Source organism: Tenrec ecaudatus, chromosome 11, assembly GCF_050624435.1.
Source record: "Tenrec ecaudatus isolate mTenEca1 chromosome 11, mTenEca1.hap1, whole genome shotgun sequence".
Taxonomy (NCBI): Eukaryota; Metazoa; Chordata; class Mammalia; order Afrosoricida; family Tenrecidae; genus Tenrec; species Tenrec ecaudatus.
The window spans coordinates 134,635,705-134,661,204 of NC_134540.1; positions in this window are offsets into that span (position 1 = coordinate 134,635,705).

Here is a 25,500-nt window from a genome sequence, read left to right on the forward strand (position 1 = left end):
TGTCTCCTAGGACCCGAGAAAAGCTCTGTCGTGCAGTGGGTGACAAGTTCAGCTGCTCACCACAAATTCAGCATTCCAAATTCACCAGCCTCTCCAAGGGATAAAGATCAGGAATGACAACTCAAAAGGGGTTGTCCCTCTTTGTTCTACAGGGTCTCTATGAGTTAGCGATGACTCAATGGCAGGGAGCAGAGTTCAGCATCTTCAAAGCTTGCAATCAACCATACAACGTGCAGCAATTGTCATCGATTAAACTGGAGTAATACAATAAAAAGAGCCAGAAATATGAAGAGGAAATACAGTGAATGTGTGGCAAATTTGCTCCATAAATAGCCACCTCCTCTACCTTGAGACCAGAAGAACAGAATGGACCCTGGCTAACATTGGTAAATATTTTCATCAAAGATTCTTCAGAAAATCCCTGATGATGAAGGAGCAATCACACTCTAAAAACTCAAACTCCCTGCCATTAAGTTGATTCCAACTAATTGTGACCCAATAAAACTCCAAACTCACTACTATCCAGTTAGTACTGATTCATAGCAACCTTATAGGTCAGGGTAGACTGCCCTCTGTGAGCTTCAGAGACTGTAAACGTTTATGGAAGTAGAAAGTTCCATTTTTCTTCAGAGAACCGCTGGTGGTTTTGAACTGTGGACCTCATGATACGCAGCCCATCAAATAACACATTCTGTCGCCAGGGCTACTAATGGAGAAATAACTGAATATGTGTAGGATGCATCCGGCTGATCAAGGTGTTGTACTAATGGGTGACTATTTAGTCCCCTGCGCCTCTGTGTCTCTGCAGACAAAAGTGTTCCAAAATGACTGTTATTTGTGACTTTGCTGCTAAAAACATGGAGAGATAACTCAGTTCTTTAAGATCTCTTTGAGGCTCTCTTGAATCTTGCATATCCATGTGATTGTCTTTGAACCTACTGCTTTTATTATTCTAAGGTTAAGAAACTGTGACTAGTTAAGTAACAATTAGGAATGTTTAAGTTCTTTGATGTTTGTTTTGTAACCAATTCCCTTGTGTAAGAAAAATATAAAAACCAAGCCTGAAATACACTCGAGACCTCAGTCCATCAGATTGAAGTCCTCCCAATCCCATGCTTTGTATATATCTCTTTATTTTCCTTTCATCCGCACGCCTCAGTTCGAACCCAGCTTGATGCGGGATAGCTGGTCTAATCCCCCGCAAATATGTATATATTTCAGTTCCAGATTGGATGGTGACTAGGGTCCCTCCCTTTTTTTCACTCTTAAACAGAGTAGATATTAAATAAGCAGATAAAATATTCACATTCATAACAAGGTACACAAAAATAAATGCTAATGAAGCATGCCTTAAACCCATTAAAGTACATTAGAAACATGAATATATAATTATTAAATATTAAATAAAGTGTGTACACTGTACATTGTTTCTTACATGGTAAGTAGAAATACTTCATTCCTAACATAAATGAATTATATTTTAATATCCTTATTAAAGTGTATATTTACTTTTAAGGTCTTTCAAGCTCCTACTTATGAAAGACTAGGTAATTTCTCTAAAATAACTACTTAATTCTAACAGAGATGTAAGGAATAACCAGTAGCACATGAAAGCTGACTCCTTGAATAATGACTCAGTAATATTATTTTCTTCCTGATTTATTGTTACAATTAAATTGACTTTGTTCTTCTATCAAATCATATGGAAATCCACATTTGAATACATTAAATGCCAAGTTATCATCATATATGGAGAACAATGATCTTTGAAGGGAGTAGTTTTTGACTGGAGGTAGTATAGTGTTCAGAGGAACTCATGGCACACGTAAAAAAAGTATTAACATGTTGAGATCAGAGAAAGTAACTTTAGGAATTATATCATTAGGACAATATTTGTAGAAGCATTATATATTAACTGTAAGTTTGAATTTAGACCTCAATAATCTAAAAGTTGAATATTTATAGTCACTGGTTACTAAATAATTATTTAGAGTGTAGCAATGATGAAACATATAACTTTCCTCTAGTTCTTAAATACTTCCTCTCCCCCACTATCATGATCCCAATTCTAACTTGCAAACCTGGATAGACCAGAAGGATGTACATTGGTACAGATAGCAACTGGAAACACAGGGAATCCAGGACAGATGACTCCTCCAGAACCAGTGATGAGAGTGGCGATGCCTGGAGTGTGGAGAGAATGTAGGGTAGAAAAGGGAACTGAACACAGGAATCTACGTAAAACCTCCTCCCTGGGGGAGGGACAGCAGAGAAGAGGACAGGGGGAGACATCAGACAATGTAATATATGACAAAATAATAATAATATATGAATGATGAAGGGTTCATGAGGTGGGGGGGGAGTGGGGAGGGAGAGGGAAAATGAGCAGCAGATATCAAGGGCTCAAGCAGAAGGCAAATGTTTTGAGAATGATGATGGCAACAAATGTACATATATTCTGGACACATGGATGTATGTATGGAGTGTGATAAGAATTGTATGGGCCCCCAATGAAATGATTAAAAATTATAATAATTATTATTTAGATAGTTTATATATTAGAATGGTGGTCTTGAAGAAAAAAAGTCATCATATCCTACATATGGAAAAAGAGCTAAGTATTAGGTCACTAATGATAATTCAACTAGGGGCCACTAGAGGCCAGTTTCTATTGTATGGACTACATTGTTAACAGAATAATTCTCTATAAATTATAGATTCTCCAATTTTATATGAAATTATAATAATGGAAAGAAAACAGGTTCATGAATTTCATTTACTAGGTTCTTGGTACACTGTTGAAATGCTCTGAACATCATGCCTTAATTTGTAAAGATCCGGTGAGTTACACAGGTGATTATTCGGCAATGTGCAGTATACTCTTACTCAGCATGCACAACAGAACGAAGCAGTCCGTGGTCCTGTTGTCGCCTGCACGATTGCTGGTGTACACGAATTCTATGAATTTTAAGTGCCTTCTAGTCTATGGACTCAATATCAAAAATATATCAGAAATTATTCTATTGTGACCCTTAGAATGCCATCGATGATTTTCCTGAAATAGAATACATGGTTTTTCTTCCTAATCACTCAGCCTAGAAAATCTGTTGAAGTGTGTCTTCCATGGGAGACACTGATGGAACTTTAAATACCAGTAGTGTTGCTTCCAGTATGTCACCACATTATGACAAGCTAACAAGTTTGTGGTAGATGCTACTTATACAAATTCCATTAAGTGGAATTTGTCTAACAAATATAAAATTTTCATAATTTTTTCCCTGTGGCATCAATAAAGGACTCTGAAATTACTGATGAATTGTCACTGAGCCATTCAGGAATTTTGAGTGCATAAAGAATTTTATACTTTAAGTCTTACATTACTGTAAATGTTATGTTTCCAGGATTAATATTTCAAATAGTACCAGTGTTAGTTACATAACATGTTGTCAACTTGAGACTTAATCGTGAAGGGGTGGAGTTTAGCTTGTCAATCAGGGCACAGCTTGATGACCTCATTTGTAGGCTCTAAGGAGATAAATAGCTAATTGGATACAGGACACAGGCTCTTTCCCTGTGAGACAGGTCTGCAGACAAGACACATGGAACTATGCTAAAGCCCTGGAGCTGAAGGAACCATGTAGTTACTCCTACCAATGCTGAGATGCTTACAACACCACTGGATCCACAAGACTTCTCACCACTGGCCTGTGATATTCCTGCACTTGGCATCATTGTATGTGTGCATGAGTGTGAAGAGGAATTTATAGATTGGAATTGGACATATGGCTTAATATCAAACTTATGGATTTGATCTGCACCAGGTTTGGGTGTTTTCCCAATATTCAATTGCTCTTGTACATGAAGCTCTTTCTTATACACATATGAGTATCTATGATTTTGTTTCCCTAGCTTACCCAGACTAACACAGTACCTAATATAGGTACATTTTATGACCATGATTGAACTGCAATGCTATTTTAAATTTTTGGCTTTTTCTAAGGACATATTTTTTGCTTCTGGTTGAAACTATTAATTTTGAAAATACTATATCATCTAAGTTAATTAAACTAATTAGAAGCATTAAGTTTAATATTCAAGGGAGTTAATTATTAGTCAGAGATCAACCATTTACTTTGTGTTTAGTCATAGTTAATTTATACTACCTATAAAAAGCTAAAAAATAATTGGAATCATAGCAACCCTGTAAAATAGATTTGAATTACCTCTGCCAACAGAGACTGTAAATCTTTATGGGAGAAGAAATCCTCATCTTTCTCTCACAGTACAACTCGTGGTTTTGAACTGTGGACCTTGTTGTTAGAAGCCCAACACATAACCATACACAACACATAACCACACAAACTACAAAGTGGAAAAGAACAAAAGCAACAAAAAAATAAATGAAAGGAAACCCTAGTAGCTATCTCATAAGATGTATGGAGGAAAGAATGATATATCTAAAACTTTTGGCATAATTCCTCACAGTGATAAATATCTCAAAACTAAATAATCACCATTTAAGAAATTAAGAATATATGTGTTAAAGTATTAGTAGATACTGATACCATTAAAATTGGTCACTTTTCAGGTCTGGAATGGAATTCACCCCACACACCCTATCCCCACCACCCCAAATCAATTTTCATTCAAACAACAGATGGGTCTGTGATGGAAAAATATACTAGAGAGCACAGTTTAAATAATCAATTACTTGTAATCAAAGAGCAGGTTTTTCTGATGGACCAAATTCTGAAGAGCTAGGAAAGCAGAGGAACAGAAGTGGGAAACAGAGGAAAGAATTTGGTTAAGTGGGGTTGCATGTTAGGGACTGCGATTAGACAAATGCATGTAGAATGGAAAAATCATTTTATATGTAAACCTTCAAGAAATTCACAATTTAAAAGTTTAAAAGTAATGTAGTTTAGGTGAAATCTGAATCAGGAAGTAGCTAATTTTATGTAAATATATATATTATACCAGTCCTTCATGCATAGTGTCTAGAAAATATTGGTTGAAACAAACAATAAAAATCCATGCAGAGATTAGACACATGCACAATTTGCAAATCCACAATAAAAAAGGAATTTAGAAAAACAAATATATTATTAATAGGTAATATGTAGGCACCAAATAGTAATTTTAATTTTTTTTTCTGAATTATGGTCTGCTTCTCTTTGTGTTCTGGAAAAATTTCATTCTTTCAAAAGTAAGCAATTTGTTAAAAATCTATTAAGCACTGTTTCAGAAGGAAGATTGAGGGAGGATTTATAAGCTTTTAAGAGAAATAACTATATATATCAAGTGTCTAACATAATTACATATAGTCGGATTTGTGAAAATTGCTGAAGTGCTCCAATACATTATAGAATAAGGATTCTTCGCAGCAAAAATACCAATCAGAAGATTAACTTAAAGTCTATTTTGTAATTCAGGAAATGGCGGAAACATTACACTTTCCATTATTGTAACCAGTATTCTGTTTCACATGCAACCTAATTTTTTTTAACCTACATTATAAACTTAGTTGAAGCTAAGACTGAAAGGGTCCAATGTAGACTGAAGAACTGGGGAAATAATAGAAAGTATAAAGGAAGAAGCAGATATCATCAGGCTAACAAGCCAAAAAGCTACAGAGTGGCCTATGTGATATGGTCCTTTAAAAATAACCTCTTAAAACAAAAGGTTATCAGACTTATATGCATTCTGATTAATAGACAATAATAAACCATTAAGAAGAGTAAGCTGGGCTTTCAAGTAGTTTGGTATGCAACCAAAATTATTTACATAAACATATGCACAGGAAGAATACCTACAACTATTAAAAGGAAAAAATCATTTATGAAAGTCTAGTGGTGGTCTTTATATTATTTTGTTTGTCACAAAACTGGAAGATATGAGCAAATTTATTAAGTCTCTTATAAAATATGTTTATATCTCATTTATGGCACAGTAGTAAGAAGGAACAATAAATTATAATGGGAAACATTTTATAAAACAGTAAGTTATGATATAGGTACCATATATACTCAAATATAAGCTGACCCGAGTATAAGCCGAGGTACCTAATTATTACCTGGGAAACCAGAAAAACTGATTGACTCAAGTATAAGCCTAGGGTGGAAAATGCAGAAGCTATTGGTGAGTTTCAATAATCAAAACAAATGAAAATAAAATTACGAAAATTTGAGATATCAGTGGGGTAATGTATTTAAATATTTATTTTAAATTAAAGAAAACATAAATAAAAGGACAATAAGTCATTTAACATTATTAAGCCAGCACAGTAAGTGGAAAATAGGTTCAACAAAAACAATAAGGTATCAACAATGATACCTTAAGAGTACTATTCCCTGAGCTCAATCAGCAACCACGCTAAAATGTAAAAGAGTTAAAATCCTTCAAAACTGGATTCTGCATCATCATTTATATCCCAATGCAAAGCTTCAACTGGTGTGAGTTCATCATAGACGCTGTCCTCACTGAGATCGCCGTCATCACCATCACTGCTGTCATTTTCATACAAAGCACAGTCTTCACTGCCATCCATAGCATTACTAATACTACATTTCTGGAAGGCACATCGCACCATGTCTTCTGGAATGTCTTCCCATGCATCTCTCACCCACTTTGTTATTAACTCTATGTCAGGCTTCATGAGATCTCCTCCTGTTGTTAGTCAGGCTTGACCAGATGACATCCATTCATGCCACATCCTTTGTACACGGTCTTTAAAAGGCTTATTCAAAGATACACGTCATAGGACGGCTCTGATTGGTTAGATGTGAGTAAACAAACATTCAAAGCCCTGCTGCAGTGTCAACAGGACTTTGAATGAACAGCAGAGAAATGGCAATCACCCGCGTGACAATGGGCGCTCTCCCAGTTACTTCAGGGGGTCCGCAGCGACATGTTACACAATTTTTGTGCTGAAAAACTCGGCTTATACACGAGTATATACGGTATGTATTCAGACAAGTGAATGTTGTATCCACTTCTTTCTATATATTTTATTAATAAATCTGATTTATTATGATGCTATTTATGGATTTATAGTTTATTTAAATAAATATGCCCATGACCATAAAGTCGATTCCCACTCGTAGTGATACTAATTACAGTTACTGAGGTTATACATCTTTATAGGAACACATAGATTCATCTTTCTCCCAAGTGGCTAATGGATTTGAACTGCTCACCTTGTGGCCCAACACTTACCCAAGACTGTCTCCATTGACTGTAAAAATTCATAAGGATTTAGTGATTACAGGCATACCTCGGAGTTTTGCAGCTTCAGTTCCATACTACAATAAGGAAATTATTGCCACAAAAATAGTTGCACATTTTTTGTTACTATACAAACTTATTTGGTTTCTTAACGAATATAAAAGATGCAGTTACATTATGAAAATATTTGATATATTGTTAGAAATACCAAAAACTGAAGAAGGACAGAAAGTATGCACATGCTATTGGAAAAATGCCTCCCGTAGGTTTGCTTAACACAAGATTGGTGTAAACTTTCAATTTGTAACTAATAATAATGATGAGAGGGAAGCACAAAAAAAATGAAGAGTGTCTTTATTATACATCAATATTTAGATAGAAATAAGCAGTTGCTGATGAGCTGAGACAAGTCAAGTACAGGAAAATGCAACATTGCCTTGTCCTGTTATGCTCAGGATCAGAGTGCACAATCACAGCTACGTACCACAGCCCCTCCATCGGCTTCTCTCTCAGTCCTCAATGCTCAAATGCTTCACCACCATCTTTTCCAGTGGTTGATCAATTTTGATGGTGGGTTCAATGCTAGATGTTGGGCATTGGCTAAATATCAGCTAAATTGTATAAATAAACTTGTGAAGTCAAGAGAAAAAGTCTGACCAGGCATATTCATTTCAATGTTTGTTATATGTAGTTATGCTACCCGTTACAAGATAATCTTATTGGAAATTCTTTAAATCAAACAAGTGTTAAATACTATGTGAATAATCATTTGTAGAAATGTTTCCTTTGCATCATGTACAAAAATGTTAAAGATATTTCTGTTACATTAATAAAGATAAAAGAATACACCATGTTGCAGAATAATCTTTAATATCAGCTTACTCTGGATTTAAAAAGGAAAAGTGTGTAAAATTCTGACACATGTGGGAGGAGGAAATAAGAGAAATAATAATAATAAAGAAAATTGAGGTGAAAATGAATTATGAAATAATACAAGCAGAGCTATATATGTACAAGCATAGTTATGAAGTCACACATATTTGACCTTAATTCTCAGATATTATGAAATTATAATGTTTTCCTTATTGTCAAAAGGAATGGCCTGCACACTTGACCTAAAAGGATATTTCTATCTTAAATTTTTATGCTTCCAGGAATTGAAGGCAGTAATTATTAATTATAGTTATAATAAATGGAATTATTGAATAATGACAAAGATCAGAAACTCTTTTGGCCCTGTTTCTGCTAGTGGTGCTTAGAAAAGCTTCAACTTTTAAGAAACAGAGAAATTATATACTCTTGCCTGTAACTCATTATTTAAAGTATTGAAACATCTTTACATTTATAAATACCCCACAACACTTAATGAATTATACACTTCTTAGATAAGGGTAACATTTTTCTTAATGTTTGGTTACTCATTAAGAAATATCTATTGATTAATCAGTTACTCACTTACCCCCCAAAATTAGAGTCTAGTTAGACTCTTTTTTCAATGTCAACATCGATATTTAGAAGAAAATGAAAATATTGAAAAAGTGAGAGCATGAGCAAGCAAGAAAGCAGGAAACCACGACGGAGTAAAAATAAAGTAGGCCAACTGATGAGAGCCAGACGCTCTCAAGAGAAACAAGTAACAGGGAATGTACTACCTACTATACAAAATACTTAGGCAATTGTTACATCTTCATCTTAAAAATCCTTTTTGGAATAGTCTACACAATATAATCTGTCAGAAAAATAGGATATTATTCATGTTTTAGTATTTAGTATTAAAACTAATTTTATTTTGTTTTCCTTCACTTATGCAGACTTAAAAAAACATTTTATTGGGGGCTCATACAATCCTTATCACAACCCATACATACATCCATTGTGTCAAGCACATATGTACATTTGTTGCCATCATCATTCTCAAAACACTTGCCTTCTACTTGAGTCCTTAATATCGGCTGCTTGTTTGCCTCCTCCCTCCACACTCCCCCTAACTCATGAACCCTTCATAATTCATAAATTATTATTATTTTGTCATATGTTACACTGTCTGACGTCTCCCCCTGCCCTTTTCTATGCTGTCCATCCCCTAGGGAGTAGGTTATATGTAGATAGTTGTAATCAGTCCCTCTTTCTACCCCATATTACCTCCACCCTCCAGGCATCGCCACTTTCACCACTGGTCCTGAAGGGATCATCCGCCCTGGAGTCCCTGTGTTTCTAGTTCCTATCTGTACCAATGTACATCCTCTGGTCCAGCCAGATTTGTAAGATAGAATTGGGATCATGATAGTGGGGGGAGGGGAGGAAGCATTTAAGAACTAAAGGAAAGTTATATGTTTCATTGTTGCTACCCTGCACCCTGACTGGCTCATCTCCTCCCAACAACCCTTCAGTAAGGGGGTGTCCGGTTGGCTACAAATGGGCTTTGAGTCTCCACTCTGCTCTCACACACATTTACAATGATATGATTTTTAGCTCTTTGATGTCAGATAACTGGTCCAGTCTACACCTTGTGGTCAGACAGGCTTGTGTGCTTCTTCCATGTAAGCTTTGGTGCTTCTCAGCTAGATGGCCGCTTGTTTATCTTCAAGCCTTTATGACCCCAGATGCTATATCTTTTGGTAGCCAGGCATCATCAGCTTTCTTCACCAAAGTTGTTCATGCACTCATTTTTCTTCAGCAAATGTGTCAGGAAGCTGTGCATCCTGGAATGCCAATTTAATAGAACAACGCGTTCTTGCATTGAGTAAGTGCTTGAATGGAGGCCCAATGTCCATCTGCTGCCTTAATACTAAACCTATAAATACATATATGTACATAGATCTGTTTCCCCACACTCTTATATAAATATATATACATATGTACATTCCAGTCTTTAGACCTCTGTAAATGCCCTTTGTCACCTAGTTCTTTCCTCTATTTCCTTTTACTTTCCTCTTGTCCCACTATCATGCTCAGCCTTCATTTGGGTTTCAGTAATTTCTCTAGGTTACTTTGCCCTTGCTGAATCCCTACCAGGCCTCTCACACCCTCCTTGCCACTGATTTTGGATCACTTGTTACTCCCCTGTCCCTGGGTTGGTCAGCACCACCTCCTTACCCTCTCCTCCCCCTCTCCTGTGTCCCCCGGAAACATTAGTCCCATTGTTTTCTCCTCCAGACTATTCACCAAGTCTATCTTATCTAGATGGATCTGTGGAAATAAAAATATGCATCAAAAATCAAGCCATAGCAAGATAGGTGATAAGTGAGAAGACAGCGATGATGACACGAAGGAAAGCAATTACCCATAGAAGAATAAAATAATTAAAAGAAAATAATTTAAACAGAAAGAAAACCCTATAAATAGATCAAGGTCTGATTTTTGATCTCTAGGTGTGTCCTTCAGTCAGGTCCAATGGGGTGCCATGCTTTGGCCCCAGAGTCTGTCCTTTGTACTCCCTCAGAGGAGGGGCTCCCTGCTCTGCTCCCACGGTTGCTCTGCTGCACACTCTTGGGGGTTTGCCTCAGTGTCACAGGGTCAGTCTGATCCAATCACGACACTGAGTCTCCAGTGTTGTCCCCCTTAGGGCCCTGGGCTTCAAGGGATGGCATGTCTCAGAGTGGGATCAGCCATATTGTCCACTCTCTCCATTGGTTCTTCAGAGTGGGGATATTGTCCTTCAGGCCTGATAGGCCAGGATGTGCTCCACTCTCTCTTCCTCCCACTTCATTTGCTTCCATTTGCTCTGATCAGATATTCCCCTCTCCCCTCGCTGCAGCTTCAGTGCCGCCCTCTCAAGTAAATTCTTCTGGGGTGAGAGGCAGTTGTCCACGTAGCTGGTATTGGGGCCGAGCCCTCAGGCCCCTCCATTGGATCCCCACTGCTTGCCAGCACACTGCATTCATCTGGCACTGACTTTAAATCTGGTCCCTCTTTCCCTGTGGAGACACAAACAATACCCTCCCCTTGGGTGGGTCAATGCCCTATTTCCCCATCACACATCTTTTTTGTTTTGTTTTGTTTTCCCCTTTCCTTCCTCCACCATGGATTGATTTGGTCTGGGCCCTGCCATACTTCCTGGACCTCACCCCTGGAATGTTTGTTTACAGTACTTTTTTCTCTGTGCCCCTTTTACCCTTACGTTTCTGTATATATATATATATATATATATATATATATATATATATATATATATATATATATATATATATATACACTTACCTCAGCAGACTCATGTTATACTTGTCATTTTGTGCTTGGCTTACTTCACTTAGCATAATATCCTCCAGTTCTTCCCAGGGGGCGCTATGCTCCATGTGCTCATCACTGCTTTTTAGCGATGCGTAGTACTCCATTATACAATGGACCACAGTTTTTTTAGTCCATCCACTTATTGATGGGAATTTGGGTTAATTCCAACTCCTTGCATTTGTGAATTGTGCCGCAATGAACATTGGAGCACAGATGGTTGGCTATGGGTTGTTTCCTGCTTCTTCTGGGTGTATGCCAAGTAGGGGGATTGTGGGTCGTATAGTAACTCAATTTCCATCTGTTTGAGAAATCGCCAAATCAATTTCCATAGTGACTGTACATACCTACAGGTCCAGCAGCAGTGGATGAGAGTTCCTATCTCACCACATCCCCTCCAACATTTGTTGCGTTCTGATTTTTTGAATTGGGCTACCTTTGAGGGTGTTAGATGGTACTTCATTGTTATTTTAATTTGCATTTCTCTTATGGCTAATGATCGGGAACATTTTCTCATATGTTTATTGGCCATTCGGATTTCAGATTCTGTGAAACTTCTGCTCAGGTCCTTTGCCCACTTCCTCAGTGGGCAATTAGTTTTTCTCTTATTGTAAGCTTGCAAAGTATTGTAGATTTTAGTAATAGGGTCTTTGTCTGATATGTCATTGCTAAAGATGTTTTCCTAGTTGGTGGACTCTCTTATTACTCTCTTGGTGAATTCATTCGATGTACACAGGTGTCTTATCTTCAGTATACCCCACTTGTCTTATCTTCAGTATATCCCACTTGTCTTATCTTTAGTATATCCCACTTGGCTATTGTGACTCCTCTGTATTTGTATCCTTCACTATTTCTGATAGCCTATGTGTTCCCCATGCCAAGGTTCTCAGGTTTGTCCCAATTCCCTCATTAATGGCCCTAATTATTTGAGGTTATATCTCAAGGTCTGTGATCCACCTTGAGTTTATTCTTGTGCATGATTGAGTTAAAGTTCTTGCTTCATTTTTCTGCAGGTAGATATCCATTTTTTCCAGCACCATTTATTGAAGATGGCATCTGCTTCCCATTTAATATTTTTGGGTCCTTATCAAAGATCCATCGCCTCTTTGCTAATGTTTTTATTTCTGAGTCTTCAACTCTTTTCCCTTGGTCTGAATATCTGTCATTATACCAGTACCACACTGTTTTGACTACTGTGGCCATATAATACATGCTAAAATCAGATAGAGCAAGCCCTTCCACTTTGTCCTTCTTCTTGAGGCGTTCTCTGCTGATTCCGGGCTTTTTCCCTCTCCATATGATGTTGGTAATCTGTTTTTCCAATTCTTTGAAGAAGGGTGGTGATATTCGTATCAGGATAGCATTGAACTTATATAGTGCCTTGGGCAGAACTGACATCTTTATATTTTGCGTCTGCCAATCCACGATCATGGGATATTCTTCCATTTGTTGAGGTCACTCTTGATTTCTTGAAGTAGTGTTTTAGAATTTTCCTCATACAAATCTTTCCGTTTTTTAGTCAGGTATATCCCTAGGCATTTAAATTTGTGCTTGGCTATTGTAAAGGGCACTAACTTTTTAATCATCTCTTCTGTGGTCGTGTCTGATGTGTAAAGCAGTCCAATAGACTTATGCTTGTTGATTTTGTATCCTGCCACTCTGCCATATTCCTCTATTGCTTCCAACACTCTGCTTGTGGAGTTTAAGGAATCTTCAATATATAGAATTATATCATCAGCAAATAATGATAATTATGCCTCCTCCTTCCCCAGATGAATACCTTTAGTATCTTTCCTTTGTCTTATGTTGTTAGTTGGACCTCCAGTATGATGTTAAATAGGAGTGGGGACAAGGGACACCCTTGTCTGGTCCCCCTTTTCAGTGGAATTGTTTTCGTCTTTTCTCCATTAACTACTACATCAGCGGTTGGTTTTTCATATATGACTTGTATACTATTGAGGAATTTTGCTTCTATTCCTATCTTTTTAAGTGTCTTAAACAAGAATGTGTGTTGGATGTTGTCGAATGCTTTTTCTATTTCTATTGATATTATCGTGTGGTTTTTATCCTTTTTCCTGCCAATGTGGTGAATAATGCTGATGGTCTTTCTTATGTTGAACCATCCCTGCATCCCTGGTATGAATCCCACTTGGTCGTGGTGAATTATTTTTTTAATATGCTTTTGTATTCTATTGGCCAGTATTCTGTTAAGGATTTTTGCATCGATTCTTGTGGCATCTTTGCCTGCTTTAGGTGTCAAAGTTATACTAGCTTCATAGAAAGAGTTTGGGAGTTTTCTGTCTTTTTCTATTTCTGGAAGAGTTTGTATAGGATTGGTGTCAGTTCTTCCCTGAATGCTTGATAGAATTCTCCAGTGAAGCCATCTGGCCCAGGAGATTTTTTTTAAAAAAATCGTTAATCCCTTGATTACATTGTCTATTTCTTCCATTGCTAGGGGTCTGTTGAGGTTTTTCACATCCATCTGGGATAGTCTAGGGAGGGATTGTGTTTCCAAATATTTGTCCATGTCTTCCACACTGTTGAATTCATTAGAATATAGACCTTCATAGTACTGTGTAATTATCCTTTTGATTTCATTGGGGTCTGTTGTAATGTCCCCTGTTTCATCCCTCATCCTTGCAAATGTTGTTTGTTCCTTCCTTTCTTTGGTTAGGTTTGCCAGAGGTCTATTAATTCGGTTAATTATTTTAAAGACCCAACTTTTAGCGGCATTAATTTTCCCCATACTTTTCTTGTTTTCCCTCTCCTGTATCTCAGCTCTGATTTTTATTATATCTATCCTCTTGCTATTAGTAGGGTTGTTCTGTTAGCTCTGCTCTAATTTGTGTAAGCTTTGTGTCAGCATATCATCCATGAGTCTCTCTGCTTTTATAATGTGTGCATTTATTGCTATCAGCCTTCCTCTGATAAATTCCTTTGCTGTATCCCACAGGTTATGGTACGTCGTATTTTTGTTCTCATTGGTTTCTACAAACTTCCTGATTTCATCTCTGATCTGGGTCAGGACCCACTCCTTTTGCAATAAGAAATTTTTCATCCTCCAATTGTTTGCCCTTGTTTTCTTTACCGTCCTCTGTTAATTTCCAGCTTTATGGTGCAATGATCAGAGAGAGATGTGTGTATAACCCCTATTTGCTTGAATTTACTCAAGTTCGACTTATGTCCCAGCATGTGGTCTATTTTCGAATATGTGCTGTGTGAGCTTGAAAAGAATGTTAATTTATTGCATGTGTTGGAAAGCTCTGTAAATATCTATCAAGTCAAGTCATCCAATTGTGCTATTTAGATCCGTAGCCTCCTTGTTGAGTTTCTTTCCCAATGACCTGTCTTTTTCAGAGAGTGGTGTATTAAAGTCACCAACTATAATTGTTGAGCCTGTGATCTCTTTTTTTTTTTTTATCTTTTGGAGTGCTTGATTTACGAATTTTGCACGTCTCTCGTTAGGTGCATATATGTATGTTATGCTCATTGGTTCTTGGTCTATTGTTCCCTTGAGCATTATATAGTGCCCCTCCTTGTCTCTTATTATGGCCTGTATCTTGAGGTCAATTTTGTCAGATATTAAGATCGTTATCCGTGCTTTCTTTCTGCATTACCATATGCTTGGTATATTTTTCTCCAGCCTTTAATTCTCAACCTGTTTTTGTCTGTAAGCTTGAGCTGAGTCTCCTGGAGTCAGCAGATCAATGGATTGTTTCCTGAGCCAGTCTGTTAGCCTCTGCCTTTTAATGCCTGAGTTCGGCCATTGCTATTCAGTGTTATTATATCCATCTGTTGACTCTGTGATGTCATCTTGTACCTTTTGTATTGGATATTTTCCTATCTACCTATCTTATCTGCAAGTTTTGAGTGTGTGGTTTATGTTTGCCTTCACTATTGAGCTGATGCTATCCTGGGGGCTGTTTCCTCTTTGTCGCCCTATGGGTAGAGTTGTTTTATGTGATGGTCTCTTATTTGCCCTTGGTGAGTATTGATCTTCTGCCCATACTGGATTGGCAAGGATCTTTTGTAGGGCTGGGTTTCTTTTTATGTAGTCTTTGAGGTTGTTCTTGTCTGGGAAGACTCTTACTTCTCCATCCATCTTAATAGATGATTTGTCTGGGTAAAGTATTCTTGGGTTTGCATTGTTTCCTTCAATTTTTGGAATATGTTACTCCATTCCTTCATCTTCTTCATTGTTTCCACTCATAGATCTGAACATACTCTTATTGGGGTACCTTTATACGTGACTGTTTGCTTTTCCCTAGCTGCTTTTAAGATCTTCTCCTTTTCCTCATAGTTGGATAATTTGACAATTATGTTTCTTGGTGACTTCTTCCTGGGATTCAGTCTGACTGGTGTTCTTTCAGCTTCTTGAATGGTTGCCTGAAATTTATTAAGCTGGGGACGTTTTCCTCTAAGAATTCCCTTGATATTTTCACTGTTGACTTCTTTGTTGTGTCTTGTTCCAGTAGTCTGATTATTCTAATATTATTTCTTTTCATAGCATCAGACATGGCTCTCAAGTTTTCTTCAGCTACTTTGATTGTCTTATTTGAATGCTTTTCTGGTTTAATGAGGTCTGCTTGGTTATCCTCTACATCACTGGTGCCATTCTCTGCCTCCTCAAGTCTGTTAGCAATGTCTGTCAATTTGTCATTGGATTTTGTTATTTCATCCCTTAACTCTTGTATTTTCCTTTCGTGTGTTGCCTTTATCTCCTCTATCATTTCATCTTTTTTCTGCATTGCTTCCCTCATATCCTTTATGACTTCAAGCGGCATATTGAAAATTTCTTTCTGTGGCAGGTCAATATCTGCTTCTTCTATATCCATCATTAGGTTCATGACTTATTCCGGCACTGCTGTCTTCTGTTTCTCCTGCTTTTTCGTTGAAGCTGTTAGAACTTGTTGCTATTTATGTATTTTTTTAGTGGGGCCTGGAGCCATCATCCTGAGTTGAAGAGCCCTGGGCTCTATCTTGTGGGATTCGTATGATTACTTCTATGAACTACCTGATGGTAGCTGTAATGAGGGGTCAGGCTTTTGCTATATCTTCCTGTGGTTTCCCTCTTATGCTAGCTGTCCAGTATTCTGTTATTTGGAATGTTTGTTGGATATTCCTCTCATGTGACATTGGTCAGTTGTTGTGGGCCCACGAGAGTGTCACTTCCCTGGCTGATCTCTAAGAAGGCTTCACGGTTCTTGGAGCACCTCAGCTGGCCTGTGGTGTTTTCCTCTGCAACTGTAGTGCTGAAGAGGGCGTGTGGGTATACCCTTCTTGGTGTAGAGCTCTGTAGTTGGCAGGGGAGTTACCATAGACAGAGATCGCCTTGGAGGTGGGGTGGATGTTCCTGCAGGACCGTGGAGCCCCATTGGTGGTGGTCAGACATTTCCTCCAGTCACTCATAGGGCCTCAGGATTTATGCTGGGGAGGGCCACACTTTTTTGTAGGATAAAACCCCCTGCTGTTCTGTGTATTCAAGAGGACTGGCATGAATTCCCCTGCTGCCTGCCAATCCAATAAATGCAGATGGGAGCTTCCCCAGTTGGGCCTTCAGAGTTGTCCTAGGCAGAGGGGGGTGGCATAGAGGCTGCTAGTGGCTTGTGACATGCAAGAGAGTGAAAGGAGAGGAAAAATAGAGAAAGGGGAAGACAGACTGGAGCAACAATGCCAAGCAAACTGACACTGCTCACACACACACAACTTAAATGTACAGAGTAAACAAAAGTGAAAAGAGTTAAATAGAAAGAAAGAGAACAACAAAAAAAGGAGAACTGAATCTGCTGAGGCTGTGGTAGGAGAGAAGAGCTAGAAGAAGAGGAGAAAACATGAAAGAAGAACATAAAGAAAGAGAAAAGGAAGGAGAAGGAGAGAGAGTTTTAAAAATAGAGAAAGAAATAGCTGACCCCGTGCTGTGCTGTGTGTAGCACTGACTCGTCCTGTGTGCAGCACTGTCTCAGGGGTCAGGCTGCCCACTGGGAGGACAGGGTTGCCCTAGGCACAGCATATGGCTCTGGGAACCAGCAGTGGCATTGAAAGGAATGAGGGGGAGAAGAATGAATCATAAAAGCAGAGAGAGAAGCAAAGGGAACAAAGACAGAAAGAGGAAAGAATAAAAAGAATAAAGAGAAAGAAGGGGAAAAATCTCCAACCGAGTTCACTAAGATTGGCTGTGATGGTAAAGAGGGAGGAGAGAGAGGAGGAGGAAATAAAGAATAAAGAGATAGCTGATCCCTGATTGCTTGAATGTGTGGCCAGAGGGGTTTAGACCCTGTCCCACAATGGCAAATTGATGTGCCCTTTTAATGCCGCGACCCAGTGGTGCCAGGCAGAATTGCCCTACTTGACGAGATCACCTTTGAGGTCCAACAGAGGTTTCCTCAGCAGCACAGAGAGGTGTAGATGTTTGTCCCAGCTGCCTTGTGTGATGTACAGCAGTTCCGCAGAGAGCAGGGTGGAGTTCCTCCTGCTATTTGAGTTGATTTGCCCTAAGTGGAGGATAGTGGCATATGATAGGAGAGAGTGGAAGGAGAAGAGGAGAAAGAGGGGGAAAAAAGTGGAAAAGAAGAAAGAGAGGGAAAGTAACCCAACACAAACCTGAGCTCATTGAGACTGAGTGTGGTGGGAAAGTTAGAAGGGCTAGTGAATAGAGAGAGAGAAGAAATAGAGTAGTAGGTAAGGAGATAACTGAGACTTGATCCCCTGTCCATGAGGCTCGAGGAGTTCCAACTCTTCCTTAAGGTCGCGGGTGGTGTACCTGTTTGATGTAGAGTTCCACAGATGCTGTGTAGGATTACTTCAAAGGCAAGATCGCACCCGTGGCAGGTGTCAGTTGAGTCCTGTAGTCTAATGCAGGCTTTTACAATGTATTTTCTCTATAAAAGGAGCACCTTGTGCAATGAGCCCTTACTCGTCTAGAAAATGTTTGCATGCATTATATTTCATTATCAGAAATAAAACTTATTAATTGAATTATATATATATATATATCAGTTACCTGACTTTTTTACATGAGCTGTGCTCTTACTTGAAAAATTATTTTTGTTTAGTAATGATGTCAACCACCAATTGTCAGTTAATTTGTCATACTATGGTAGCTTTGCCTTGCTGTGATGCTGACAGCTATGTCACTGGTATTTCAAGTGCCAGCAGAGTCACCAAAAAGGAACTGGTTCCAGGACATCTCCCAGACTGAGAACAGATGACAAAGAAGAAAGAGGCTAAGTACCTCAGAGGAATTAGTCCTTAAAATCCCTATGGATATCACTGGAACACTGTCAGTTGCTAAAAATCTAATGAACAGAAGCAGAATATTGTCAGCGATAATGCCAGAAGAAGATCCACACAAGTCCGAAAGCACACACAATATGACTGAAGAAGATCTGCCTTCTCAAAGTAAAGTTGACTATGATGATGGTGATGAGCAAAGTGTGTAAGGAGTAAAGCCTTCAGGAACTTCATTTACTGGCAGGGCACAACTCAAAATGAGAAGACATTGGACACAAGGTTTATGTCTCCACAGAATGGAGAGTGTGCATGCAGATGCCACCATGGTGCAACAAACCTTCAAGGCATTAAAAAACAAACACAAAAGTTAAAAAAAATTAATGAGAAAACCCATCAATTAATAATTAGAACTTGGAATGTACTGTGTGAACCTTAGAAAATTGGAAGTTGTTTAAAATGAATTGGAAAACATACAGAGAGACATCTAAGGCAGTGGTGAACTGACATGGACTGATATAGGCAATTTTAAATTAGCAAAGCATATGATTTGCCATGCCAAGAATGACAGCTTCAAGAAGAATATTATCACATTCACCATTAAACAGGACATTGATATATTTTTTTCTTGAAGTACAGTGCTGCCTGTGATAGGATTATATCTATTCACATTCAAGAAAACCAATCACTACAAATATTATTGGAATTTATACACCAACCACAAAAGCTAGAGATGAAAAAATTAATCTACCAATAATGTCAGTCAGATTGATCAAATAGGCAGGCAACCAAGAAGCCTTGATAATCACTGGTGATTGGAATGCAAAATTAGGAAACAAAGAGCAATCAACAGTTACTGGAAATGATGTTATTTGTGATAGAAAGCATGATAAAATTTTGCAAGACCAATGACTTGTAAATAGCAAATATAGTTTTTCAATAAGAAAGGCAATTATACACAAGGACTTCTCCAGATGGAATACACAGATATCAGATTAACTGTATCTGAGAAGACTGTTGAGAAGCTTAATATCAGGAGCTAAAACCAGGCCAGGGGCCTACTGTGGAACAGACCATCAATTGCTCATATTTAAGTGAAGGTTGAAGCTGAAGAAAATTAAAACCAATCCCAAGGGCCAAAATACAACTTTGAATGTATCCCATCTGAATTTTGAGAACACCTCAAGAACAGATTTGGTGCATTAAACATGTATGACAGAAGAACTGATGAGTTGTTGGATGACATCAAGAACATTTATGAAGAAAGCAAAAAGTCTTTAAAAAGACAGAAAAGAAAGAAAAAAATCAAAGTGTATGTGTGAAGAGAGTTTTAAAACTTGTGGTTAATTGTAGAGTAGCTAAGGAAAATGAAAGAAATGATTAAATAAAAGAGCTGAATAGGAGATTCCAAAGGACAGATCAAGAAGACTAAGTAAAATGTTCTAATGAAATGTGCAAAGGCTTAAAGTTAGGGAACCAAAAGGGAAGAATGAGCTTATACCTTAAAGTGAAAGAACCAATACAAAAATTCAAGCCTTGAGTTGCAATATTGAAAGATCATATATACAAAATACCAAATGATGCAGGAAGAATCAAATAAAGATGGATAGAATACACAATTATTGTACCTTAAAATTAAAAGAAAAAAAACTAGTTGACATTCCACCATTTCAAAAGGCAGCATATGCACAAGAGCCAATGACACTGAAAGAAGGCCATGTTAGTCTGGGTAAAGTAGGGAAACAAAATTCATAAACACTCCTATTTTATAAGAGAGAGTTTTATATAAAGGGTAAGTGTACATTCAGAAAGCATCCTAACCCCATCCAGTCCACGCCCATAAGTCCAACTTACCCCATATGTCCAACACTGATCTAAAAAAGTCCTCCTCAAACACGCAAAACACACACAATGACACTGAATGCAGGAGGATCACAGGCCAGTGGGTAGAAAGTCTTTGAATCCTGTGGTGTTGTAAGCATCGCAGCACTGGCCAGGGTCTCCACGCGGATTCTCCAGCTCCCAGGGTTTCATCAGGGTAAGTTCATGTGGCTTCTCAGGAGTGTCTCGCAGAAAGTGAGCTTTGCCAGCTGAGGCTGCTGCACACTGGTCTGACCATCTGAGAACGAGAGACCATAGAACCAGAAAGGCGAGGATCACTGATCCATGTTTCTCTCCACCATTCGATTAATCCCACATGTGTTTATCAGCCAGGTTGACACAGTAAATCTTAACTATCACAAAGGCCAATCTGAACATTGCTGACGTCAAATGTATCTTGGTTGAAAGCAAAGAATACCAGTCTTTCATTGACATTTCAAAAGATTTAGACTTTGTGTTAGTCTGGGTAGACTAGAGAAACAAATTCCTAGACTCTCATATATGTATAAGAAAGATGTTTATATCCAAGAGCAATTGAATATTGAGAAAACATCCAAGCCCCAGTCCAGATCAAGTCCACAAGTCCGATATTAGCCTGTATGCCTGATACCAAACTATAAATTCCCCTGAGGCTCACGCAACACATACAATGAGTCTGAATGCAGGAAGACCACAGGCCAGTGGGTAGGAAGTCTGGTGAATCCAGTGGCAGTGGTGGCATCTCCGCACTGTGAGGGCTCTTCATGTGGCTCCTTCAGCTCTGAGGCTCTCACTGCCTTCAGCCTGTTTCCATGTGGCTTGTCAACAAGAATGTCTTCCTGGGAGTGAGTATGTGACCCGCCCCCAGCATGCTATTCATCTCCTTAGCATCTCCGAAGGAGTCATCAAACTACTACCTGATTGACAGGCTAGACTCCACCCCTTCACTCTTAATCCTCTCAAATTGATAATAGATTTTGTAACTACCACAGACTGTGAGGATAAAACAAACTATGCGGTTGTCTTGAGAAGGACGGGAACTCCAGAACACTCCATTGGGTAGGCTGTCCCTTATCACCCTCACTTCACTGGTAGTCCTACCCTGAACCATTAAACAGCAGAAAGAAATCAAAGGGCTACAACGGGGCTGAGTTAAGAAGTGACACAGTCACTATTTGCAAATTATATGATTTTATAGTGTGTGAGCATCAAGGACTTCACAAACTGACTTTGGAAACAATTGAAGAGCTTGGCAAAGCAGTAGGATACAATATTAACCAGCAGAAAACAATGAAATCCCTCTTTAGGGAAGAGAGACTTGAAACAATACCATTTACAATAGCCAAACAAGCAGTCAAATACATAGGCATAACATAACCAAATAAACAAAAGTCCTTGTGTCAGGCCGGATTGACTAGAGAAACAAACCCAGAGACACTCGTAAAAGGAGTTTTATATCAAGAGGTCGTTATAGATCAAGATAACATCCCAGCCCAGTCCAAGTCAAGTCCGTAAGTCTAATACCAGTCCATAAATCCCAGTTCCGACTCACACAGCCACAAGCAATGATGCAAAATGCAGAAAAATCACAGGCCAGTGGGTGAAAAGTCTTATGGATCCATGGGTGTTGAACTCATCTCCAGGGGTCTGGCAGGTCTCTGGGTGGCTTGCCAGCAGGAAGATGAAGCAGAGAGAGAGGGAGAAATTCCCAGGACACTCCTTATTAGGAGGTCATGCCCACAAGGAGGCATCATCAGGCTGTGACCTGATTGACAGAATAGACTCCACCCCAACACTTCAAGTTGACACAAAATTAAGTAACTACCACAACCCTGTATATATATTAAAAAACTATCAATATTATGACAAGAAACCTAAAGAAGTGGAAGAATATTCCCTTTTCATGGTTAGGAAGACAATATTGTGAAATTGCCAGTATTACCTAATGCCATATATAAATACGATGCAATTCTCCATCCAAGTCTGAGCTTCATTCTTTAAAGAAGTGGAAAAACTTATTGCCAATTTCATATGAAGAGGGAAGACGTCTAGGATAAGCAAAGAGCTTCTAAAAATGAATAAAATAGGAGGTGTTTTACTAACCGACCTCAAAACCTACTACACAACCACAGTAGTCAAAGCATCCTGTGCCTGGTATGATCGAGAGATAGACCAATGCAACAAGACAGAGAACCTAGAAATAAAAGCATTCACCTAAAGGCTGCTAGCCTCAGGTACAGCAGTTTAAAACTACCAGCACTCTGCAGGAGAAATAAAGTTGCAATCTTGGAAATGCACAGAGGCAGTTCTCAGTTCTCGTCTGTTCTACAGTGTCAATAAAAATCAGATTCAATCCAATGTCAGTTAATGAGTTGTTAGTCGGTTTGTTTTGTAGGCAATTGGTTTTTGACAAAGGTCTGAAAATATTAAATGGGAAAAGGATACTCTCTGTGTTAATCTAGGCAGACTGGAGAGACAAATCCATAGAAACTCATGTATAAAAGGGAGAGTTTTATATAAAGGGTAAGTGTTCATTTAGAAAGCATCCCAACCCAGTGCTGTCCAAGCCCATAAATCCAATTTAAACCCATATGTCTGACACCAATCCACAAAGTCCTCCTCAATCTCACAAAACACATGCAATGACACCAACTGCAGAAGGAAAGTCGAATTAGTAAGTGTGTAAGCATCTCAACCCTGGCAGGGGTCTCGCTGCGGCTGCTCCAGCACCCAGGGCTGCATCAGGGTAGGTTCATATGGCTTCCCCTCAGGGATGTCTTGCAGGAAGTGAGCCTTGCCAGCTAATGCAGGGAACTTGCTAAGGCAGCTGCACCCTGGTCTGACTATCAGAGACCCAAGAAATAGAAAGGTGAGGTTCACTGAGCCATTTATCTCTCTGGCCTTCAATTAACTCCACACGTGTTTATCAGCCAGGTTGGCACAATAAATCTTAACTATCTCACCATCTTAACATATAGTGCTGGAAAAATTGGATCTCTATCTGCAGGAGAATGAAACAGGACTTATAGTTCATCCCATGCACATAAATGAACTGAAGATGGATTAGAGAATTAACTCTAAATCCTAGAGCTAAAAGGATCATCAATGAGGAAACTGGGTCAAATTTAAGAGCCCTATTTCAGGGCACTCACAGATTACCAAATATAACATAGGAAGCACAAACAACCCCAGTGTCTTTCACATATGAGAGTTTTCTGTCAAGAAATAGTCATACATCCAGAAGGTTCCCTACTCCAGTCCACCTCGAGTCCGTAAGTCAGATGCTGGTCCAGAAATCCCTCGCGGGGCTCAGGTAGCTGCATGTTGATTGTTCAGACAGGTGAAACAGGAAGAAGAAGATCACAGGTTGGTGGGTACAAAGTCCTGTTGCTCTACTTTCTTTGGAAACATGCGACCCTCTGCTGACTCATTGCCAGGATGGCTACTCGCTGGTGCAACCACGTGCTCTGGGTATGGGACTTGAAGTCTCTCTCCAGTCCCTATCCATCCAACCTGGATCAATCCTGTTTGTTCCCCTGGTGCTTTTCTGGTTTCTCCAAGCTGGTCTCTTCCAGTTCCCACAAGTCCCTGCAGCTTCCTCTTATGCCAGTCCATTCCAGCTCATCCTGCTGTCCCTTTGCAGTCTTTCCAGGTGCACATTCCTTTCCAGGTTTCTGGTCTAGTCCCACCCAGCTCCCAAGGTTTGGCTTCCTCTCCTTGTCCCTCTCAGGTTGTTAGTCCCCTCTGGTCTGCTCCCCGGGTCCATCCATTTCCTGCAAGCCTCCTTCTTCCTCTCATACAGCTAGAAACTAGCATGTATAGAGTATGGGAAAGTAGGCAGAGACCCCTTCTTCAGGCATTTTCCTTCTAAGATCCAGTAAAGCCCTTTGTGCCAGATTTGTGAAAGATGCTATAAAGGGCCACTTCGAAGTCCTCGGGACAATTCATAAACCTTTCACCCTAATCAAACTCAAACAGATTAAAAGCAACCTAAGCAGCGACTCAAACCACCCAGAACACCACATAGAAAACTTCCAGCACCTCGCCCAGGCCTCGAGATGTTTGATTATTGCCAATGCAAGCCCTTTACAGACAGATTTTGAGCAAGAGGCTTGGCCTCCAGAGAAGGAGAAAAGGAATGATGGTAGACATGCAAGGTATCGGCCTCCATAGCTAAGCAACAGCCATCCCTGCCTACCAAGTTCCAAACACTTCTAAGTCCCATGTGTGTTGGCATTTGGGCCCCAGGACAAAGGATTGCCCTAACAGAAAGAGGCCTTCCCAAGGACCACGCTATCAAACTGGCCTCTGGCAGCGCTCTGGCCTACGAGGAACACCCAAGAGGACAGCAGTCGGCTGGCAAATCTGCAACTGTTCCTGGATTGAAGCAGCCCAGCTGAATGGCCCAGCAGGGAAGTGTTGCTGTCACCGGTCTGGAATCCTGGTTGTGCCTGGGTGTTGGAAGGTGGGCCGATACATTTTTCCCACTTGATGCTGTCTACTCTCTCTTAACAACCCTTTTCAGACTCCAAGAAGTAGTTTGACATCGAAGTATAATTTATCATCTCCACTGTGCCTGGAGACTGTAATCCTCAGAGCAAGCAGAGAATTAGCCAACACTTAAAGCTCTCCCTCAGGAAACAGACACCAGAAACCCAGCGGAACTGGAAAGATGCATTGCCAGTAGCTCTGTTACAGCTCAGAATTGCCCTACAGCAATCTGGGTAAGCCCCTACGAAGTTTTAGATGGGCAACCTTTCCTTGGAACAGAGCCAGCTATCGACTGGGAGGTTTCCTTACTAGAGCAAATAAATAGGTTTCTGGACTGGGGTTACCTGGGTTCTTTGCTTCAAGGGACTGAAAATATTCATGCAGTAAAAGCACTTTTGTAATGTAAGTGAGTTTTTGTGAAGGAAAGGGAAAGTTACAGGCATTACAGTCTCTGAAAGGTACATGATATTT